Here is a 19,723-nt window from a genome sequence, read left to right on the forward strand (position 1 = left end):
CTCTATGAGAAGAAAAGTATAACTCTGTGAGTGGAATGCTTATGTCACAAAACAGTTCCTCGGAAAGCTTCTCTCCAGTTTCAGTCTGAACATATTTCCTTTTCCAGCGTAAGCCTCAAAGCACTCCCGAATATTTCTTCACATGCTAAACATAAACAGTGTTAGAAAACTGGTCAATGACAAGAGAGATTTATTGACTGAGAGAAATTAAGATGACACAGAGCAGTTTCTCAGAAAGCTTCCTTCTAGATTTTCCCTGAGGATAGATTTTTCTCCATATTCTAAGGAACGTTCCCACGTGTCCTTCCTCAGATTCTACAAAAACAGTGATTTCTAACTAACCAATCCAAAGAATGGTTTAACTCTATGAGATGAATACACACATCACAAAGCAGTTGCTCAGAAAGCTTTTCTCCAGTTTTGATCGGAAGACGTTTCGTTGCTCACCACAAGTTTCCGGGCGCCACTTAATATCCCTTCACAGATTCCTCAAAGACAGAGTTTCCAAACTGGGAAATGTAGTGTGAGCTTTAACTCTGTGAAATGAATCAACATATCAGAGAGCAGTTTCCTGGAATGCTTCTTTCTGGGTTTTATTTGAGGATATTTCACTTTTTGCTGTAGTATTCAATGTGTTACGAAATATCACTTTTTTAGTTTTACAGGAACAGTGTTCAAACACTGCCTTATGAGAAAAGAAGTATAAGTCCCTGAGACGAATGCACATATCACAAGGCAGTTTCTCAGAAAGCTTCTCTCCAGTTTTCAACGGAAGACATTTCCTTGCTCACCAAAGGCCTCCAATGCCACTTACTATCCCTTCGTGGATTTCTCAAAGATAGAGTTTCCAAACTGGGAAATGTAGAGTAAACTTGATCTCTGTGAAATGAATGCACATATCAGAGAGCAGTTTCTTCGAACGCCTCTTTCTGGGTTTTATTTGAGTATATTTCACTTTTTACCATAGTTTCCAATGCACTCCAAAATATCACTTTTTCAGTTTTACAGGAACAGTGTTCGAACACTGCCTTATGAGAAAAGAGGTATAACTCCTTGAGTGGAATGCACACATCACAAAGCAGTTTCTCAGAAAGCTTCTATCCAGTTTTTATCTGAAGGTATTTCCATTTTCACCATAGTCCTGAATGTGCTCCCGAATGTCCCTTTGGGGATCCATCCATGACAGAGTTACCAAGCTGTGTAATGTAAAGAAAGTTTTCTCTATGTGAAATTAATAAACATAGCAAAAAGCAGATTCACAGAAAGTTTCTTTCCAGTTTTTGTCTAAAAATATTTCCTTTTTCACCATAGTCCTGAATGTGCTCCCAAATATCCCTTCGTGGATCCTTCCATGACAGAGTTTCCAAGGTGAGTACTGTAAAGGAAGCTTTATCTATGTGAGATTAACACATATATCACAGAGCAGTTTCACAGAAGCCTTCTTTCCAGTTTTCTTCTGAGGCTATTTCTCTTTTCACAATAAGCATCAATATTCTCCCAGCTATCCCTTGGTAAATTTTTCCCCAAAAGGGTTTCTCCAATGCTGTATGAGAAGAGAGGTATAACACTGTGAGTGGAATGGACACGTCACAAAGCAGTTCCTCCGAAAACTTCTCTTCAGCTTCTACTGAACATATTTCCTTTTTCACCATAAGCCTCAAACTGCTGCCGCATATCCCTACTCACGCTAAACATAAACAGTGTTAGAAAACTGCTCAATGAAAAGAGAAGCTTAATTCAGCCAATGGAATTCACACAACACATAGCAGTTTCACAGAAGGCTTCCTTCTGGTTTTTATCTGAGGATAATTTTTTCTCCATATTCTGAAGAGCGTTCCCAAATGTCCTCCCTATGATTCCACAGAAATAGTGAGTTCATACTGCTCAATACAAAGAATGGTTTAAATCTATGAGATGAACACACCCACCACAAAGCAGTTGCTCAGAAAGCTTCCCTCCAGTTTTCATCAAAAGATATTTCCTTACTCACCATAGGCCTCCGTGTGCCACTTAATATACCTTCACAGATTCCTCAAAGACAGACTTTCCAAACTGGGCAATGTAGAGTAAGCTTTAATTCTGGGAAATGAATGCACATATCGGAGAGCTGTTTCCTGGAATACTTCTTTCTAGGTTTTACTTGAGGATATTTCATTTTTCACCATAGTGTTCAATGCGCTCCAAAATATCACTTTTTCGGGTTTACAGGAACAGTGTTCAAACACTATCTTCAGAGAAAAGAGGTATAATTCCGTGAGTGGAATGCAAGCATCATAAAGCAGTTTCTCAGAAACTTCTCTCCAGTTTTTATCTAAAGATATTTCCTTTTTCACCATAGGCCTGAATATGAACTCAAATGTCCCTTTGCGGATCCGTCCGTGATGGAGTTTCCAGGCTGTGTGATGTAAGGAAAGCTTTATCTATGTGAGGTAAATAAACATAACAAAAAGCAGATTCACAGAAAGCTTCTTTCCAGTTTTTATCTGAAGATATTACATTTTTCACCATAGTCCTGAATATGCTTCCGAATGTCCCTTTGCGGATCCATCCATGACAGAGTTTCCAAGCTGTGTAATGTAAAGAATGCTTTATCTATGTGAGATGAAAACACATGTCACAGAGCAGTTTCACAGAAATTTATTTTCAGTTTTTGTCTGAGGCTATATCCCTTTTCACCATAGCTGTCAATATGCTCCCGAATATCCCTTGGTACCTTTTTCTCCAAAAGGGTTTCCCCGATGCTGTATGGGAAGAGAGGTATAACACTGTGCATGCAATGCACACGTCACTAAGCCGTTCCACGGAAAGTTTCTCTCCTGTATCTATCTGAAAATATACGCTTTTTCGTCGTAAGCATCAAAGCACTCCCGGATATCGCTCTGCACGTTAAACATAACCAGTGTTAGAAAACTGCTTAATGAAAAGACAAGCTTAACTGAGTGAGAGGAATTCACACGACACATTGCAGTTTCACAGAAAGCTTCCTTCTGGTTTTTATATAAGGATATTTCTTTCTCTATATTCTAGAGCGTTTCCAAATAACCTTCCCATTATTCCACAGAAACAGTGATTTCCAACTGCTCCATCCAAAGACTGGTTTAACTCTATGAGGTGCACACAAACATCACAAAAGAGTTGCTCAAAAATCTTCTCTCCATTTTCATCGGAAGACATTTCCTTGCTCGCCACAGGCCTCTGCTCGCCACTTAATATCCCTTCGCAGAATACTCAAAGACAGACTTTCCAAACTGGGAAATGTAGAGTAAGCTTTAACTCTCTGAAATGAATGCATACATCAGACAGCAGTTTCTTGGAACGTTTCTTTCTGGGTTTTATTTCAGGATATTTCACTTTTCGCCATAGTCTTCCACACGCTTTGAAATACTACTTTTTTGGTTTTACAGGAATAGTGTTCAAACACTGCCTTATGAGGAAAGAGGTATAATTCCCTGAGTGGAATGCACACATTCATACCAGTTTCTCTGAAAGTTTCTATCCAGTTTTTATCTGAAGATATCTCATTTTCCACCATAGGCCTGAATGTGCTCCCCAATGTCCCTTTGAGTATCCGTCCATGACGGAGTTTTCAAATGGTGTAAAATAAGGATAGTTTTGTCTTTGTGAGATGAATAATAATATCTCTCGCCAAGCAGTTTCACAGAAATCTTCTTTCCAGTTTTTGTCTGAGGATATTTCCTTTTTCACCATAGCTGTCCCTATACTCCTGAATGTCCTTTGGTAGCTTTTTCTCCAAAAGGGATTCCCACTTCTCTCTGAGAAGAAAGATATAATTCTGTGAGTACAATGTACACATCACAAAACAGCTCCTTGGTAAGCTTCTCCCAGTTTCTATCTGAAGATATTTCCTTTTTCAGTGTAAGCCTCAAAGAGCTCCCCAATATCCCTTCACAGACAAAACAAAAACGGTGTTCGAATATTGCTCAATGAAAAGAGAAGCTTAACTGTGCGAGCGGAATTCACGCGACAGAGAGCGGTTTCACAGAAAGCTTCCTTCTGGTTTCTATCTGAGGTTATTTTTTTTCAGGATATTCTAAAGAGAATTCCAAAATGTCCTTTCTCAGATTCCACAGAAACAGTGATTTCAAACTGCTCAATCCAAAGAATGATTTAACTGTATGAGATGAATTCAAACATCACAAAAACGTTGCTCAGAAAGCTTCTTTCCAATTTTCAATGGAAGACATTTCCTTGCTCACCACAGGAATCCGGTTGCCACTAAATATACCTTCACAGATTCCTCAAAGACAGAGATTCCAAACTGGGCAACATAGAGTAAGCGTTAACTCTGTGAAATGAATGCACATATCAGAGAGCAGTTTTTTGAAATGCTTCTATCTGGGTTTTATTTGAGGATATTTCACTTTTCACCATAGTCTTCAATGCGCTCCGAAATATCACTATTTCTGTTTTACAGGAACAGTGTTCAAACAATGCCTTATGAGAAAAGAGATATAACTACCTGAGTGGAATGCACACATCACAAAGCAGTTTCTCAGAATGCTTCTCTCCAGTTTTTATCTGAAGATATTTCCTATTTCAACATAGGCCTGAATGTGCTCCCGAATGTCCCTTTGCAAATCTGTCCATGATGGCGTTTCAAAACTGAGTAAGAGAAACAAAGTTTTGTCTGTGTGAGATGAATAAACATATCTATCAGAAAGGAGTTTCAATGAATGCTTCTTTCCAGGTTTTGTGTGAGTATATTTCCTTTTTCACCATAGACGTCCCTATACTCCCAAATGTCCCCTGGTAGCTTTTTCTCCAAAAGGGATTCCACAATCCTCTATAAGGAGAAAAGTATAACTCTGTGATTGGAATGCCCACGTCACAAAGCTGCTCCTCGGAAATCTTCTCTCCAGTTTCTATCTGAAGATATTTAAATTTTCACCGTAATCCTCAAAGTACTCCCGAGTATCCCTTAGTTGACTAAACTACAAAAGTGTTAGAATACTGCTCAATGAAAACGGAAGCTTAACTATGCGAGTGGAATTCACATGACACAGAGCAGTTTCACAGAAAACTTCCTTCTGGTTTTTATCTAAGTGTATTTCTTTTTCAGCATATTCTAAAAACCGTTCCCAAATGTCCTTTCTCAGATTCCACAGAAACAGTGATTTCAAATTGCTGAATCCAAGGAATGATTTAACTCTATAGGATGAATACACACATTAGTTGCATAATGTAAATAAAGTTTTATTTATGTGACACGAATAAACACAGCAAAGAACACATTCACAGAAAACTTCTTTACAGTTTTTATCTGAAGATATTTCCTTTTTCACCATATTCCTGAATGTGTTCCCGAATGTCCCTTCTGGGAAACATCTATGACGTAGTTTCCAAGCTGCATAATGTAAAGAAAGATTTATCTATATGAGAGGAATACACATATCACAGAGCATTTTCACAGAAAGCTTCTTTCCAGTATTTGTCTGAAGCTATTTCCTTTTTCACCATTGGCATCAATATGCAAATGAATATAGCTTGATAGCTTTTTCTCCAAAAGGGTTTCCCCGATGATGTATGAGAAGAGAAGTATAACACTGTGCATGGAATGCACACGTCACAAAGCAATTCCTTTAAAACCTACCCTCCTGCTTCTATCTGAACATATTTTCTTTTTCACCGTAAGCCTCAAAGTGCTTCCGAATATCCCTTCATACGCTAAACATAAACAATGTTAGAAAACTGCTCAATGAAAAGAGAAGCTTAACTGAGCAAGAGGAATTCACACAACACATAGCAGTTTCTCAGAAAGCTTCCTTCTGGTTTTTATGTGAGGATATTTCTTTCTCCATATTTTAAACAGCGTTTCAGGATATTCTAAAGAACATTCCCTAATATTCTTCCTGAGATTCCACAGAAACAGGATTTTCAAACTATTCAATCCAAAGAATGATTTAACTCTATGAGATGTATACACATTTCACAAAACAGTTGTTCAGAAAGCTTCTCTCCAGTTTTCAACAGAAGACATTTCCGTGCTCACCACAGGCTTCCGGGCGCCTTAATATGCCTTCGCAGATTCCTCAAAAACAGAGTTTCCAAACTGGGCAATGTAGAGTAAGCTTTAATTCTGTCAAGTGAATGCACATATCAGAGACCAGTTTCTTGGAATGGTTCTTTCTGGGTTTTATTAGAGGATAGTTCACTTTTCACCATAGTCATCAATGTGCTCTGAAATATCACTTTTTCAGTTTTACAGGAACAATGTTCAAACACTGCCTTATAAGAAAAGAGGAATAACTCCCTGAGTGGAATGCACATATCATGAATCAGTTTCGCAGAAAGCTTCTCTCTGGTTTTTATCTGAAGATATTTCCTTTTTCACCATAGGCGTGAATGTGCTCCCGAATGTCCCTTTGCGGTTCGTCCATGACGGAGTTTCCAAGCTGAATAATGTAAAGAAAGCTTCATCAATGTGAGATGAATAAATATAGTAAAAAGCAGATTCACAGAAGGCTTCTTTCCAGTTTTTATCTGAAGATATTTTCTTTTTCACCATAGTCTTGTATGTGCTCCCGAATGTCCCTTCGTGGATCCGTCCATGACAGAGTTTTCCTGCTGTGTAATGTAAAGAAAGCTTTAGCTAGGTGAGATGAATACACATATCACAGAGCAGTTTCACAGAAAGATTCTTTCCAGTTTTTGTGTGAGGCTATTTCACTTTTCACCATAGGCATCAATATGATCCCGAATATCGCATGGTACCTTTTTCTCCAAAAGGGTTTCCCTGATGCTGTATTAGAAGAGAGGTATAACACTGTGAGTGGAATGTACACGTCAAAAGCTGTTCCTTGGAAAGCTTCCCCCCAGTTTGTATCTGAACATACTTCCTTTTTCACCGTAAGCCTCAAAGCGCTTCTGAATATACCTTTGCATGCTAAACATAAACAGTGTAAAAGAACTGCTCAATGCAAAGAGATGCTTAAATGAGAGGAATTCACAGGACACATAGCAGCTTCACCGAAAGCTTCCTTCTGGTTTTCATCTGAGGATATTTATTTCTCCATATTCTATAGAGGATTCCAAAATGTCCTTCATCAGATTTCACAGAAATAGTGATTTCACAGTGCTTAATCCAAAGAATGCGTTAACTCTATGAGATGAATACACACATCACAAACAGTTTCTCAGAAGGTTTCTCTCCAGTTTTCACCGGAAGGCATTTCCTTGCTCACCACAGGCCTCCGGGTGCCACTTAATAACCCTTCACAGATTCCTTAAAGACAGAGTTTTCCAACTGGGCAATGTAGAGTAAGCTTGAACTCTGTGAAATGAAGGCACATATCAGAGAGCAGTTTCTTGCAATGCTGCTTTCTGGATTTTATTTGAGGATATTTCACTTTTCGCCATAATCCTCAATGTGCTCCAAAATATCACTTTTTTGGTTTTACAGGAATGGTGTTCAAACACTGCCTTAAGAGAAAAGAGGTATGACTCCCTGAGTGGAATGCACACATCATAAAGCAGTTTCTCAGAAAACTTCTCTCCAGTTTTTATGTGAAGAGATTTCCTTTTTTACCATAGGCCTGAATTTGATCCCGAATATCTCACTGTGCATCTGTCCATGATGGAGTTTCCAGGCTGCGTAATGTAAAGAAAGCTTTATCTATGTGAGATGAATAAACATAGCTAAAGCAGATTCACTAAATACTTCTTTCCAGTTTTTATCTGAAGATATTTCCTTTTTCACCATATTCTTGAACATGCTCCTGAATGTCCCATCACGCATCTGTCCATGACGGAGTTTCCAAACTGCGTACTGTAAACAAAGTTTTATCTTTGTGAGAGGAATATACATATCTATCACAAAGCAATTTCACAGAAAGCTTCTTTTCAGTTTTTGTCTGAGGATATTTCCTTTCTCACCATAGCCATCCATATACTCTGGAATGTCCCTTGGTAGCTTTTTCTCCAAAAGGGATTACCGAATTCTCTACAAGAAGACAGGTATAACTCTTTGAGTGCAATGTACACGTCACAAAGCAGCTCCTTGGAAAGTTTCTCTCCAGTTTCTATCTGAAGTTATTTCGGTGTTCACCATAAGCCTCAAAGAGCTCCCAAATATCCCTTTGCAGACTAAACAAAAACAGTGTTAGAATACTGCTCAATGAGAAGAGAATCTTATCTATGCAAGTGAAATTCACATGACACAGAACAGTTTCACAGAAAGTTTCCTTCTGGTTTTTGTCTGAGGGCATTTCTTTTTCAGAATATTCTAAAGAGATTTCCAAATGTCCTTTCTCAGGTTCCACAGAAACAGTGATTTCAAATTGCTCAATCAAAGAATGACTTAAGTCTATGAGATGAAAACACACATCACAGGCAGTTGCTCAGAAACCTTCTCTACAGTTTTCAACGGAAGAGGTTTCCTTGCTCACCACAGACCTCCGGGCGCCACTTAATATCCCCACACAGATTCCTCAAAGACAGATTTTCCAAACTGGGCAATGTAGAGTAAGCTTTATCTGTGTGAAATGAATGCACATATCCGAGAGCAGTTTCTTGGATGACTTCTTTCTGGAATTTACATGAGGATATTTCGCTTTTCACCATATTCTTCAATACACTCCGAAATATCACTTTTTAGGTGTTACAGGAACAGTGTTCAAACATTGCAGTATGAGAAAAGAGGTATAACTCCCTGAGTGGAATGTATGCATCACAAAGCAGTGTCTCCGCAAGCTTCTCTCCAGTTTTTATCTGAAGATATTTCCTTTTTCACTATAGGCCTGAATGTGATCCCAAATATCCCTTTGCCGATCCCTCCATGATGGAATTTGAAAGCTGGGTAACGTAAAGAAAGCTTTATCTATGTGAAATGAATAAACATAGCAAACAACATAGTCACAGAAAGTGTCTTTCCAGGTTTTTTTTGAAGATATTTCCTTTTTCACCATAGTCCTGAATATGCTCCCAAATGTCCCCTTGCAGATCTGTCCATGACAGAGTTTCCAAGCTGTGTAATGTAAAGAAAACTTTACCTCTATGAGATGAATTCACACATCACAAAGCAGTTTCACAGAAAGCTTCTTTCCAGTTTTTGCCTGAGGCTATTTCTCTTTTCACCTGAGGCGTCAATATGCTCCCCAATATCCCTTGGTACCTATTTCTCCAAAAGGGTTTCCCTGATGCTGTATGAGAAGAGAGGTATAACACTTTGAGTGGAATGCACACGTCATTAGGCAGTGCCTCGGAAAACTTCTCTACAATTTCTATATGAACATATTTCCTTTTTCACCATAAGCCTCAAAACCCTCCCGAATATCCCTTCACACGTTAAACATAAACAGTTTTAGAAAACTGCTCAATGAAAAGAGAAGCTTAACTGAGTGAGAGGAGTTCACACGACATGTAGCAGTTTCACAGAAAGCTTCCTTCTGATTTTTATCTGAAGATATTTCCCTTTTCACCATATTCCTGAATGTACTCCCGAATGTCCTTCATGTATTTGTCCATGACAGAGTTTCCAAGCTGCGTAATGTAAAGAAAGCTTTATCTACGTGAGATGAATAAACACAGCAAAAATCAGATTCACAGAAAGCTTGTTTCCGGTTTTTATCTGAAGATATTTCCTTTTCCACCATCATCCTGAATGTGCTCCAGAATGTCCCTTTGTGAATCTGTCCATGACAGAGTTTCGAAGCTGCGTAATGTAAAGAAAGCTTTACCTATGTGAGGTGAATACACATATCACAAAGCAGTTTCACAGAAAGCTTCTTTCCAGTTTTTGTCTGAGGCTATTTCCATTTTCACCGTAGGTGTCAATATTCTCCCGAATATCCCTTGGTATTTTTTCTCCAAAAGTGTTTCCCCGATGCCATATGAGAAGAGAGGTATAACACTGTGAGTGGAATGAACACATCACAACAGTTCATGATCTAATCACATTTCCTTTTTCACCATAAGCCTTACAATGCTCCAGAGTATCCGTTCGTACACTAAACAAAAACAGTGTTAGAAAAGTGCTCAATGAAAAGAGAAGCTTAACTGAGTGAGAAGAATTCACACGAAACATCACAGTTTCACAGAAAGCTTACTTCTGGTTTTTATCTGAGGGTATTTCTTTTTCAGCATATTCTAAAGAGCGTTCCCAAGTGTCCCTTCTCAGGTTCCACAAAAGAGTGATTTCAAACTGCTCAATTCAAAGAATGATTTAACACCATGAGAGGAATACACAGGTCACAAAGCCGTTGCTCAGAAAGCGTCTCTCCACTTTTCAACGGAAGACATTTCCTTGCTCAACGCAGACCTCTGGGCGACACTTAATATCCCTTTGCAGATTCATCAAAGACAGAGTTTCCAAACTGGGCAATGTAGGGTATGCATTAACTCTGTGAAATGAATGCACATATCAGAGCATTTTCTTGGAAGGCTTCTTTCTGGGTTTTATTTGATGATATTTCACTTTTCACCATATTCTTCAATGCGCTCCTAATATTACTTTTTCGGTTTTACAGGAACAGTGTTCAAACACTGCCTTATGAGAAAAGAGGTATAATTCCGTGAGTGGATTCCATGCATCACAAAGCAGTTTCTCAGAAAGCTTCTCTCCAGTTTTTATCTGAAGATATTTCCTTTTTCAACACAGGCCTGAATGTGATCTCGAATGTCCCTTTGCGGATCCATCCATGATGGATTTTTCAGGCTGTGTAATGTAAAGAAAACTTTATCTATGTGAGATAAATAAACATAGCAATAAGAAATTCACAGAAAGCTTCTTTCTGTTTTTTATCTGAAGATATTACCTTTTTCACCATAGTAATGAATATGCTCCTGAATGTCCCATCACAGATCCATCCATGACAGAAATTCCAAGCTGCGTAATGTAAAGAATGCATTATCTATGTGAGATGAATACACATATCACAGAGCAGTTTCACAGAAAGCTTCTTTCCAGTTTTTGTCTGAGGCTACTTCCCTTTGCACCATAGGCATCAATATGCTCCCGAATATCCCCTGGTACCTTTTTCTCCAAAAGGGTTTAACTGATGCTGTATGAGAAGAGAGGTATCACTGTGAGTGGAATGCACACGTCACAAAGCAGTTCTATGGAAAGCTCCTCTCAAGTTTATATCTGAGCATATATCCTTTTTCCCCCCCAGCCTCAAGTGCTCCCGAATATCTATTTGCACGCTAAACATAAACAGTGTTAGAAAACTGCTCAGTGAACAGAGAATCTTAACTGAGTGAGGGGAATTCACATGACACATGGCAGTTTCACAGAAAGCTTCCTTCTGGCTTTTATCAGATTATTTCTCCATATTCTAAAGACCGTTCTCAAATGTACTTCCTCAGATTCCACAGAAAGAGTGATTTGAAACTGCTCAATCCAAAGAATGATTTAACTCTATGAGATGAATAGACACATCATGAAGAAATTGCTCAGATAGCTTCTCTCCAGTTTTCATCGGAAGACATTTCCTTGTTCATCACAGGCCTCTGGGCACCACTTAATATCCCTTCAGAGATTCCTCAAAGACAGAGTTTCCAAACTGGGCAATGTAGAGTAAGCTTTAACTCTGTGAAATGAATACACATATCATTTCGTTCTGGGAATGCTTCGTTCTGGGTTTTATTTGAGGATAGTTGACTTTTCACCATAATCTTCAATGCACTCTGAAATATCACCATTTTGGTTTTACAGGAACAGTGTTCAAACATTGCCTTATGAAAAAAGAGGCATAACTCCTTGAGTGGAATGCACACATCACAAAGCAGTTTCTCAGAAGGCTTCTATCCAGTTTTTATCTGAAGATAGATCTCCATTTTCACCGTAGGCCTGAATGTGCTCCCAAATGTCCCTTTGTGTATCCATCCATGACGGAGTTTCCAAGCTGCGTAATGTAAAGAAAGCTTTATCTATCTGAGATGAATAAACATAACTAAAAAGAGATTCACAGAAAGATTCTTTCCAGTTATTATCTGAAGATATTTACTTTTACACCACAGTCCTGAATGTGCTCCCGAATCTCCCTTCACGGATCCATACATGACAAAGATTCCAAGCTGCGTAATGTAAAGAGAGCTTTATCTATGTGAGATGAATACACATATCACAGAGCAGTTTCACAGAAAGCTTCTTTCCAGTTTTTGTCTGAGGCTATTTCCCTTTTCACCATTGCTGTCAATATGCTCCCATATATCACTTGGTACCTTTTTCTCCAAAAAGGTTTCCCCGATGCTGTATGAGAAGAGAGGTAAAACAGTGGAATGCACATGTCACAAGGTAGTTCCTCGTTAGGTTTCTCTCCAGTTTCCCGCTGAAAATATTTCCTTTTCCACCGTAAGCCTCAAAGTGCTCCTGAATATCACTTTGCACGCTAAACATCAACAGTGTTAGAAAACTGCTCCATGAAAACAGAGGCTTAACTGAGTGAGAGGAATTAAGTTGATACAGAGCAGTTTCACAGAAGGCTACCTTCTGGTTTTTATCTGAGGATATTTCTCCATATTCCAGAGAGCATTCCCAAATGTCCTTCCTTAGATTCCACAGAAACAGTGATTTGAAACTGCTCAATCCAAAGAATGGTTTAACTCTATGAGATGAATACAGACATCGCAAAGCAGTTGCTCAGAAAGTTTCTCTCCAGTTTTCATCGCCAGACATTTTCTTCCTCACCTCAGGCATCAGGGCGCCACTTAATCTCCCTTCGCAGATTCCTCAAAGACAGAGTTTCCAAACCTGGCAAGGTAGAGTAAGCTTTAACTCTGTAAAATGAATACATATATCTGAGGGCTGTTTCCTGAATTGCTTCTTTCTGGGTTTTATTTGACAATATTTTACTTTTCACCATAGCCTTGAATGAGCTCTGAAATATTACTTTTTTGGTTTTACAGGAAAGGTGTTCAAACACTGCCTTTTGAGAAAAGAGGTACAACTCCCTAAGTAAAATGCACACATCACAAAGAATTTTCACAGAAAACTTCTTTCCAGTTTTCCTCTGAGGCTATTTCCCTTTTCACCACAGGCATCAAAATACCCCTGAATATCACTTGGTACCTTTTTCTCCAAAAAAGTCTCCCCAATGCTGTATTAGAAGAGAGGTATAACACTGTGACTGGAATGCACATGTCACAAAGCAGTTTCTAAGAACGCTTATCTCCAGTTTCTATCTGAACATATTTTCTTTTTCGCTGTAAGCCTCCAAGCGTTCCTGAATACCGCTTCCCATGCTAAACATAAACAGGATTATAAAACTGCTCAATGAAAAGAGAGGCTTAACTGAGAGAGAGGAATTAAGATGACACAGAGCAGTTTCACAGAAAGCTTCATTCCAGATTCTACCTAAGGATATTTCTTTCTCCATATTCTAGTGAGTGTTCCCAAATGTCCTTCCTCAGATTCCAAAGAAACAGGGATTTCAAACTTCTCAATCCAAACAATGATTTAACTCTAGGAAAGGAATACAACATCACAAAGGAGTTGCTCAGAAATCTTATCTCCAATTTTCAACGGAAGACATTTCCTTACTCGCCACAGGCCTCCATTGTCACTTAATATCCCTTCGCAGAATCCTGAAAGTCAGACTTTCCAAACTGGGAAATGTAGAGTAAACTTTAACACTGTGTAATGAATGGACACGTCAGAGAGCAGTTTCTTGGGATGCTTCTTTCTGTGTTTTATTTGCTGACATTTTACTTTTTGCCATAGCCTTCAATGTGCTCCGAATATCACTTATTTAGTTTTACAGGAACAGTTTTCAAACAGTGCCTTATGAGAAAAAAGGTATAACTCCCTGAGTGGAATGCACACATCACCAAGCAGTTTCACAGAAAGCTTCTCTCCACTTTTTATCTGATGATATTTTCTTTTTCACCAGGGGCCCGAATGTGATCCTGAATATCCCTTCGTGGATTCATCCATGACGGAGTTTCCAAGCTGCGTAATGTAAAGAAAGCTTTATCTATGTGAGTTGAATACACATATCATAGAGCAGTTTCATAGAAAGTTTCTTTCCAGTTTTTGTCTGAGGCTATTTCCCTTTTCGACATAGGTATCAGCATGCTCCTGAATATCTTTTGGTACCTATTTCTACAAAAGGGTTTTCCCGATGCTGTATGAGAAGAAAGGTAAATCTCTGTGAGTGCAATGCACACATCACAAAGCAGCTCCTCTGAAATCTTCTTTCCAGTTTCTATCTGAAGATACTTCCATTTTCATGAATAGACTTAAAGCGCTCTCGAATATCCCTTTGCACACTAATCCCAGTGTTAGAGGACTGCTCAATGAAAAGAGAAGCTGAACTCTGTGATTAGAACACACATGACACAGAACTGTTTCAGAGAAAACTTCCTTCCAGTTTTTATCTGAGGATTTTTTTTAGCATATTCTAAAGAACGTTCCCAAATGTCCTTTCTCAGGATCCACAGAAACAGAGATTTCAAACTGCTCAATACAAAGAATGATTTACCTCTATGACATGAATACACACATCACAAAGCAGTTGCTCAGAAAGCTTCTTTCCAGTTTTCATGTGAAAACATTTCCTTGTTCACCACAGGTCTTCAGGCGCCACTAAATATCCCTTTGCAGATTCCTCAAAGATAGAGTTTCCAAACTGAGCAACGTAGAGTAAGCTTTAACACTGTGAAATGAATGCACATCTCAGAGAGCAGCTTCTTCAAATGCTTCTTTCTGGGTTTTAATTGAGGATAGTTCACTTTTTGCCATAGTCTTCAATGCAAACTCAAATATCACGTTTTCGGTTTTACAGAAACAGTGTTCAAACACTGCCTTATGAGAAAAGAGGTATAACTCCCTGAGTGGAATGCACATATCACAAAACAGTTTCTCAGAAAACTTATCCCCGGTTTTTATCTGAAGATATTTCCTATTTCTCCTTAGGCCTGACTGTGCTCCCCAATGTCCCTTCATGGATCCGTACACGACGGAGTTTCCAAGCTGCGTAAAGTAAAAAAAGCTTTATCTATGTGAGGTCAATTCACATAGCACAGAGCAGTTTCACAGAAAGTTTCTTTCCAGTTTTTGTCTGAGGCTATTTCCATTTTCACCATAGGCGTCAATATGCTCTCGAATATCCCTTGGGTCCTTTTTCTCCAAAAGGGTTTCCCTGATGCTGTATGAGAAGAGAGGTATAGCACTGTGAGTGGCATGTGCACATCACAAAGCAGTTCCTCCAATAGCTTCTCTCCAGTGTCTCTCTGAGCGTATTTCCTTTCTCACTGGGAGACTCAAAGCACTTCTGAATATCCCTTCACATGCTAAACCTAACCAGTGTTAGAAAATTCTTCAATAAAAAGCCAAGCTTAAGTGAGTGAGAGGAATTCACACAACACACAGCAGTTTCACAGAAAGCTTGCTTCTGGATTTCATCTGAGAATATTTCTTTCTCCATATTCCAAAGAGCGATCCCAAATGTCCTTCCTCAGTTATGACAGAAACAGTGATTTTAAACTGCTAAATCCAAGGAATGGTTTAATTCCATGAGATGAATACACACATCACAAAGCAGTTGCTTAGAAAGCTTCTCTCCAGTTTTCATCAGAAGACATTTCCTTGCTCACCACAGGCCTCTGAGGCACCACTTAATATCCCTTCACAGATTCCTCAAAGACAGAGTTTCCAAACTGGGTAATGCAGAATAAGCTTTAATTCTGTGAAGTGAATACACATACCAGAGAGCAGTTTCTTGGAATGCTTCTTTCTGGGTTTTATTTGAGGATATTTTACTTTTCGCCATAGTCTTCAATGCACTCTGAAATAACACTTTTTCATTCTTACAGGAACGGTGCTCAAACACTGCCCTATGAGAAAAGAAGTATAATTCCCTGAGTGGAATGCACACATCACAAAGCAGTTTCTCAGAAAGCTTCTCTCCAGTTTTTATCTGAAGGTATTTCCTTTTTCACCATACGCCTGAATGTGCTCAAGAATGTCCCTTTGCGGATCTGTCCATGAGGGAGTACACAAACTGTGTAATAGAAGGAAAGTTTTATCTCTTTGAGATGAATATACATATCCATCACAAATGAGTTTCACAGAGAGGTTCTCTCCAGTTTTTGTCTGAGGATACTTACTTTTCCACCATAGTTGTCCATATACTCCCAAATATCCCTTGGTAGCTTTTTCTCCAAAAGGGATTTCCCAATCCTCTTTGAGAAAAAAGGCATAAATCTGTGAGTGGAATGCATACATCACAAAGCAGTTCCTTGGAAAGTTTCTCTCCAGTTTCTCTCCCAACATATTTCCTTTTTCACCGTAAACCTCAAAGCGCCCCCAAATACCCCTTTGCAGACTAAACACAGGGTTAGAATACTGCTCCATGTAAAGAGAAGCTTAACTGTGCTAGTGGAATGCACACGACATAGAGCAGTTTCACAGAAAGCTTCCTTCTGCTTTTCATGAGGGTATTTCTTTTTCAGCATATTCTAGAGTGCTTCCAAATGTCCTCTCTCAGGTTACACAGAAACAGTGACTTCAAACTGCTCAATCCAAAGAATGATTTAACTCTATGAAATGAATACAAACATCACAAAGCAGTTGCTCAGAAAACTTCTCTCCAGTTTTCATTGGAAGACGTTTCCTTTCTCACCACAAGTCTCCAGGAACCACTTAATATTCCTTCACAGATTCCTCAAAGACAGAGTTTCCAAACAGGGCGACGTAGAGTAAGCTTTAACTCTGTGAAATGAATGCACATGTCAGTGAGCAGTTTCTGAAACGCTTCTTTCTGGGTTTTATTTGAGGGTATTTCACTTTTTGCCATAGTCTTCAATGCACTTCAAAATAACACTTTTTCATTTTTCAGGAACAGTGCTCAAACACTGCCTTATGAGAAAAGAGGTATAATTCCCTGAGAGGAATGCACACTTCACAAAGCAGTTTCTCAGAAAGCTTCTCTCCAGTTTTTGTCTGAAGATATTTCCTTTTTCACCATAGGCATGAACATGTTCAACAATGTCCCTTTGCAGATCTGTCCATGAGGGAGTATCCAAACTGCATAATATCAAGAAAGTTTTATCTCCTTGGGATGAATAAACGTATCCATCACAAACCAGTTTCACAGAAAGGTTCTCTCCAGTTTTTGTCTGAGGATACTTACTTTTCCACCATAGCCGTTCATATACTCCCGAATGTCCCTTGGCAGCTTTTGCTCCAAAAGGGATTCCACAGTCCTCTATGAGAAAAAAAGGCATAAATTTGTGAGTGAAATATACATGTCACAAAGCAGGTCCTCAGAAAGCTTCTCTCTAGTTTCCACCCCAACATATATCCTTTTTCACTGTAAGCCTCAAAGCACTCCCAAATATCCCTTCGCAGACTAAACACAGTGTTAGAATACTGCTCCATGAAAAGAGAAGCTTAACTTTGTGAGTGGAATTCACACAACATAGAGCAGTTTCACAGAAAGCTTCCTTCTGCTTTTAATCTGAGGGTATTTCTTTTTCCACATATTCTAAAGAGCGTTCCTAAATGACCTCTCTCAGGTTCCACAGAGACAGTGATTTCAAACTGCTCAATCCAAAGTATGATTTAACTCTATGAAATGAATACACACTTCACAAAGTAGTTGCTCAGAAAGCTTCTCTTCAGTTTTCATTGGAAGACGTTTCCTTGTTCACTACAAGACTCCAGGCACCACTTAATATACCTTCACAGATTCCTCAACGACAGAGTTTCCAAACTGGGCAATGCAGAGTAAGCTTTAACTCAGTGTAATCAATGCACATTTTAGAGAGCAGTTTCTTGGAACTCTTCTCTCTGGGTTTTATTTCAGGATATTTCACTTTTCGCCATAGTCTTCAATGGGCTCCGAAATATCACTTTTTCGGTTTTACAGAAACAGTGTTCAAACACCGCCTTATGAGAAAAGAGGTACAACTCCCTAAGTGGAATGCACAAGTCACAAAGCAGTTTCTCAGAAAGCTTCTCTCCAGTTTTCATCTGAAGATATTTCCATTTTCAACATCGGCCTGAATGTACTCCTGAATCTCCCTCCATGGATCCGTCCATGACGGAGTTTCCAAACTGCGTACTGTAAGGGAAGTTTTATCTATGTGAGATGAGTAAACATATCTATCACAAAGCAGTTTCACAGAAATCTTCTTTCCAGTTTTTCTATGAGGATATTTCCTTTTTCACCATAGCCATCCACATACTCCCGAATGTCCCTTGGTAGCTTTTTTTCCAAAAGGGATTCCACAATCCTCTATGAGAATAAAGGTATAATTCTGTGAGTGGAATGCACACGTCACAAAGCAGTTCATCAGAAAACTTCTATCTGGTTTCTATCTGAAGATATTTTGCTTTTCACCATAAGCCTCAAAGTGCTCCCGAAAATAACTTCACAGACTAAAAAAACAGTGTTAGAATACTGATCAATGAAAAGAGAAGTTTAACTGTGCAAGCAGAATTCACGCAACCCAGAGCAGTTTCACAAAAAGCTTCCTTCTGGTTTCTATCTGAGGTTATTTCTTTTTCAGGATATTCTAAAGAGCGTTCCCAAATGTCTTTTCTCGGATTCCACAGAAACAGTGATTTCAAACTACTCAATTGAAAGAATGATTTAACTCTATGAGATGAAAACAAACATCACAAAAACGATGCTCAGAATGGTTCTCTCAAATTTTTGATGGAAGACAGCTCCTTGCTCGCCACAGGCCTCCGGTTGCCACTAAATATCCCTTTGCAAAATCCTCAAAGACCAACTTTCCAAACTGGGAAATGTACAGTTAGCTTTAACACTGTGAAATGAATGGACATGTCAGAGAACAGTTTCTTGGAATGCTTGTTTCTGGGTTTTATTGGACGACATTTCACTTTTAGCCCTAGTCTTCGATGTGCTCAGAATATAACTTTATAGTTTTACAGAAACAGTGTTTAAACAGTGCCTTAGTGTGAGATGAATAACCATAGCAAAAAGCCGATCCACAGAAAGCTTCTTTCCAGTTTTTTTCTGAAGATAATTCCTTTTACACCATAGTCCTGAATGTGCTCCAGAATGTCCCTTCGTGGATCTGTCCATGACAGAGTTTCCAAGCCTCGTAATGTAAAGAAAGCTTTATCTATGTGAGGTGAATACACATATCAAAGAGCAGTTTCATAGAAAACTTCTTTCCAGTTTTTGTCTGAGGCTATTTCCCTTTTCACCATAGGCATCAACATGCTCCCGAATGTCACTAGGTATCTTTTTCTCCAAAAGGGTTTCTCCGAGGCTGTATGAGCAGAGAGTTATAACACTGTGAGTGGAATGCACACGTCACAAAGCAGTTCCTTGGAAAGCTTCTCGCCAGTTTCGGTCTGAACATATTTTCTTTTTCACCATAAGCCTCAAAACACTCCCAAATATCCCTTCACACGCTAAACATATACAGGGTTAGGAAACTGCTCAATGAAAACAGATGCTAAACTGAGTGAGAGGAATTAAGAAGACAGAGTGCATTTTCAATGAAAGCTTCCTTCTGGATTTTACCTGAGGATATTTCTTTCTCCATATTCTAAGGAGCGTCCCCAAATGTCCTTCCTCACATTCCAGAAAAACAGTGATTTCAAACTGCTCAATCCAAAGAATGGTTTAACTCTATGAGACAAATACACACATCACAAAGCAGTTGTTCAGAAAGCTTCTCTCCAGTTTTCATCAGAAGACGTTTCCTTGCTCAACACAGGCCTCCGGGCACCACTTAATATCCCTTCACAGATTCCTCAAAGACAGAGTTTTCAAACTGGGCAACG

Source organism: Macaca mulatta, chromosome 8 (genome assembly GCF_049350105.2).
Source record: "Macaca mulatta isolate MMU2019108-1 chromosome 8, T2T-MMU8v2.0, whole genome shotgun sequence".
Classification (NCBI taxonomy): Eukaryota; Metazoa; Chordata; class Mammalia; order Primates; family Cercopithecidae; genus Macaca; species Macaca mulatta.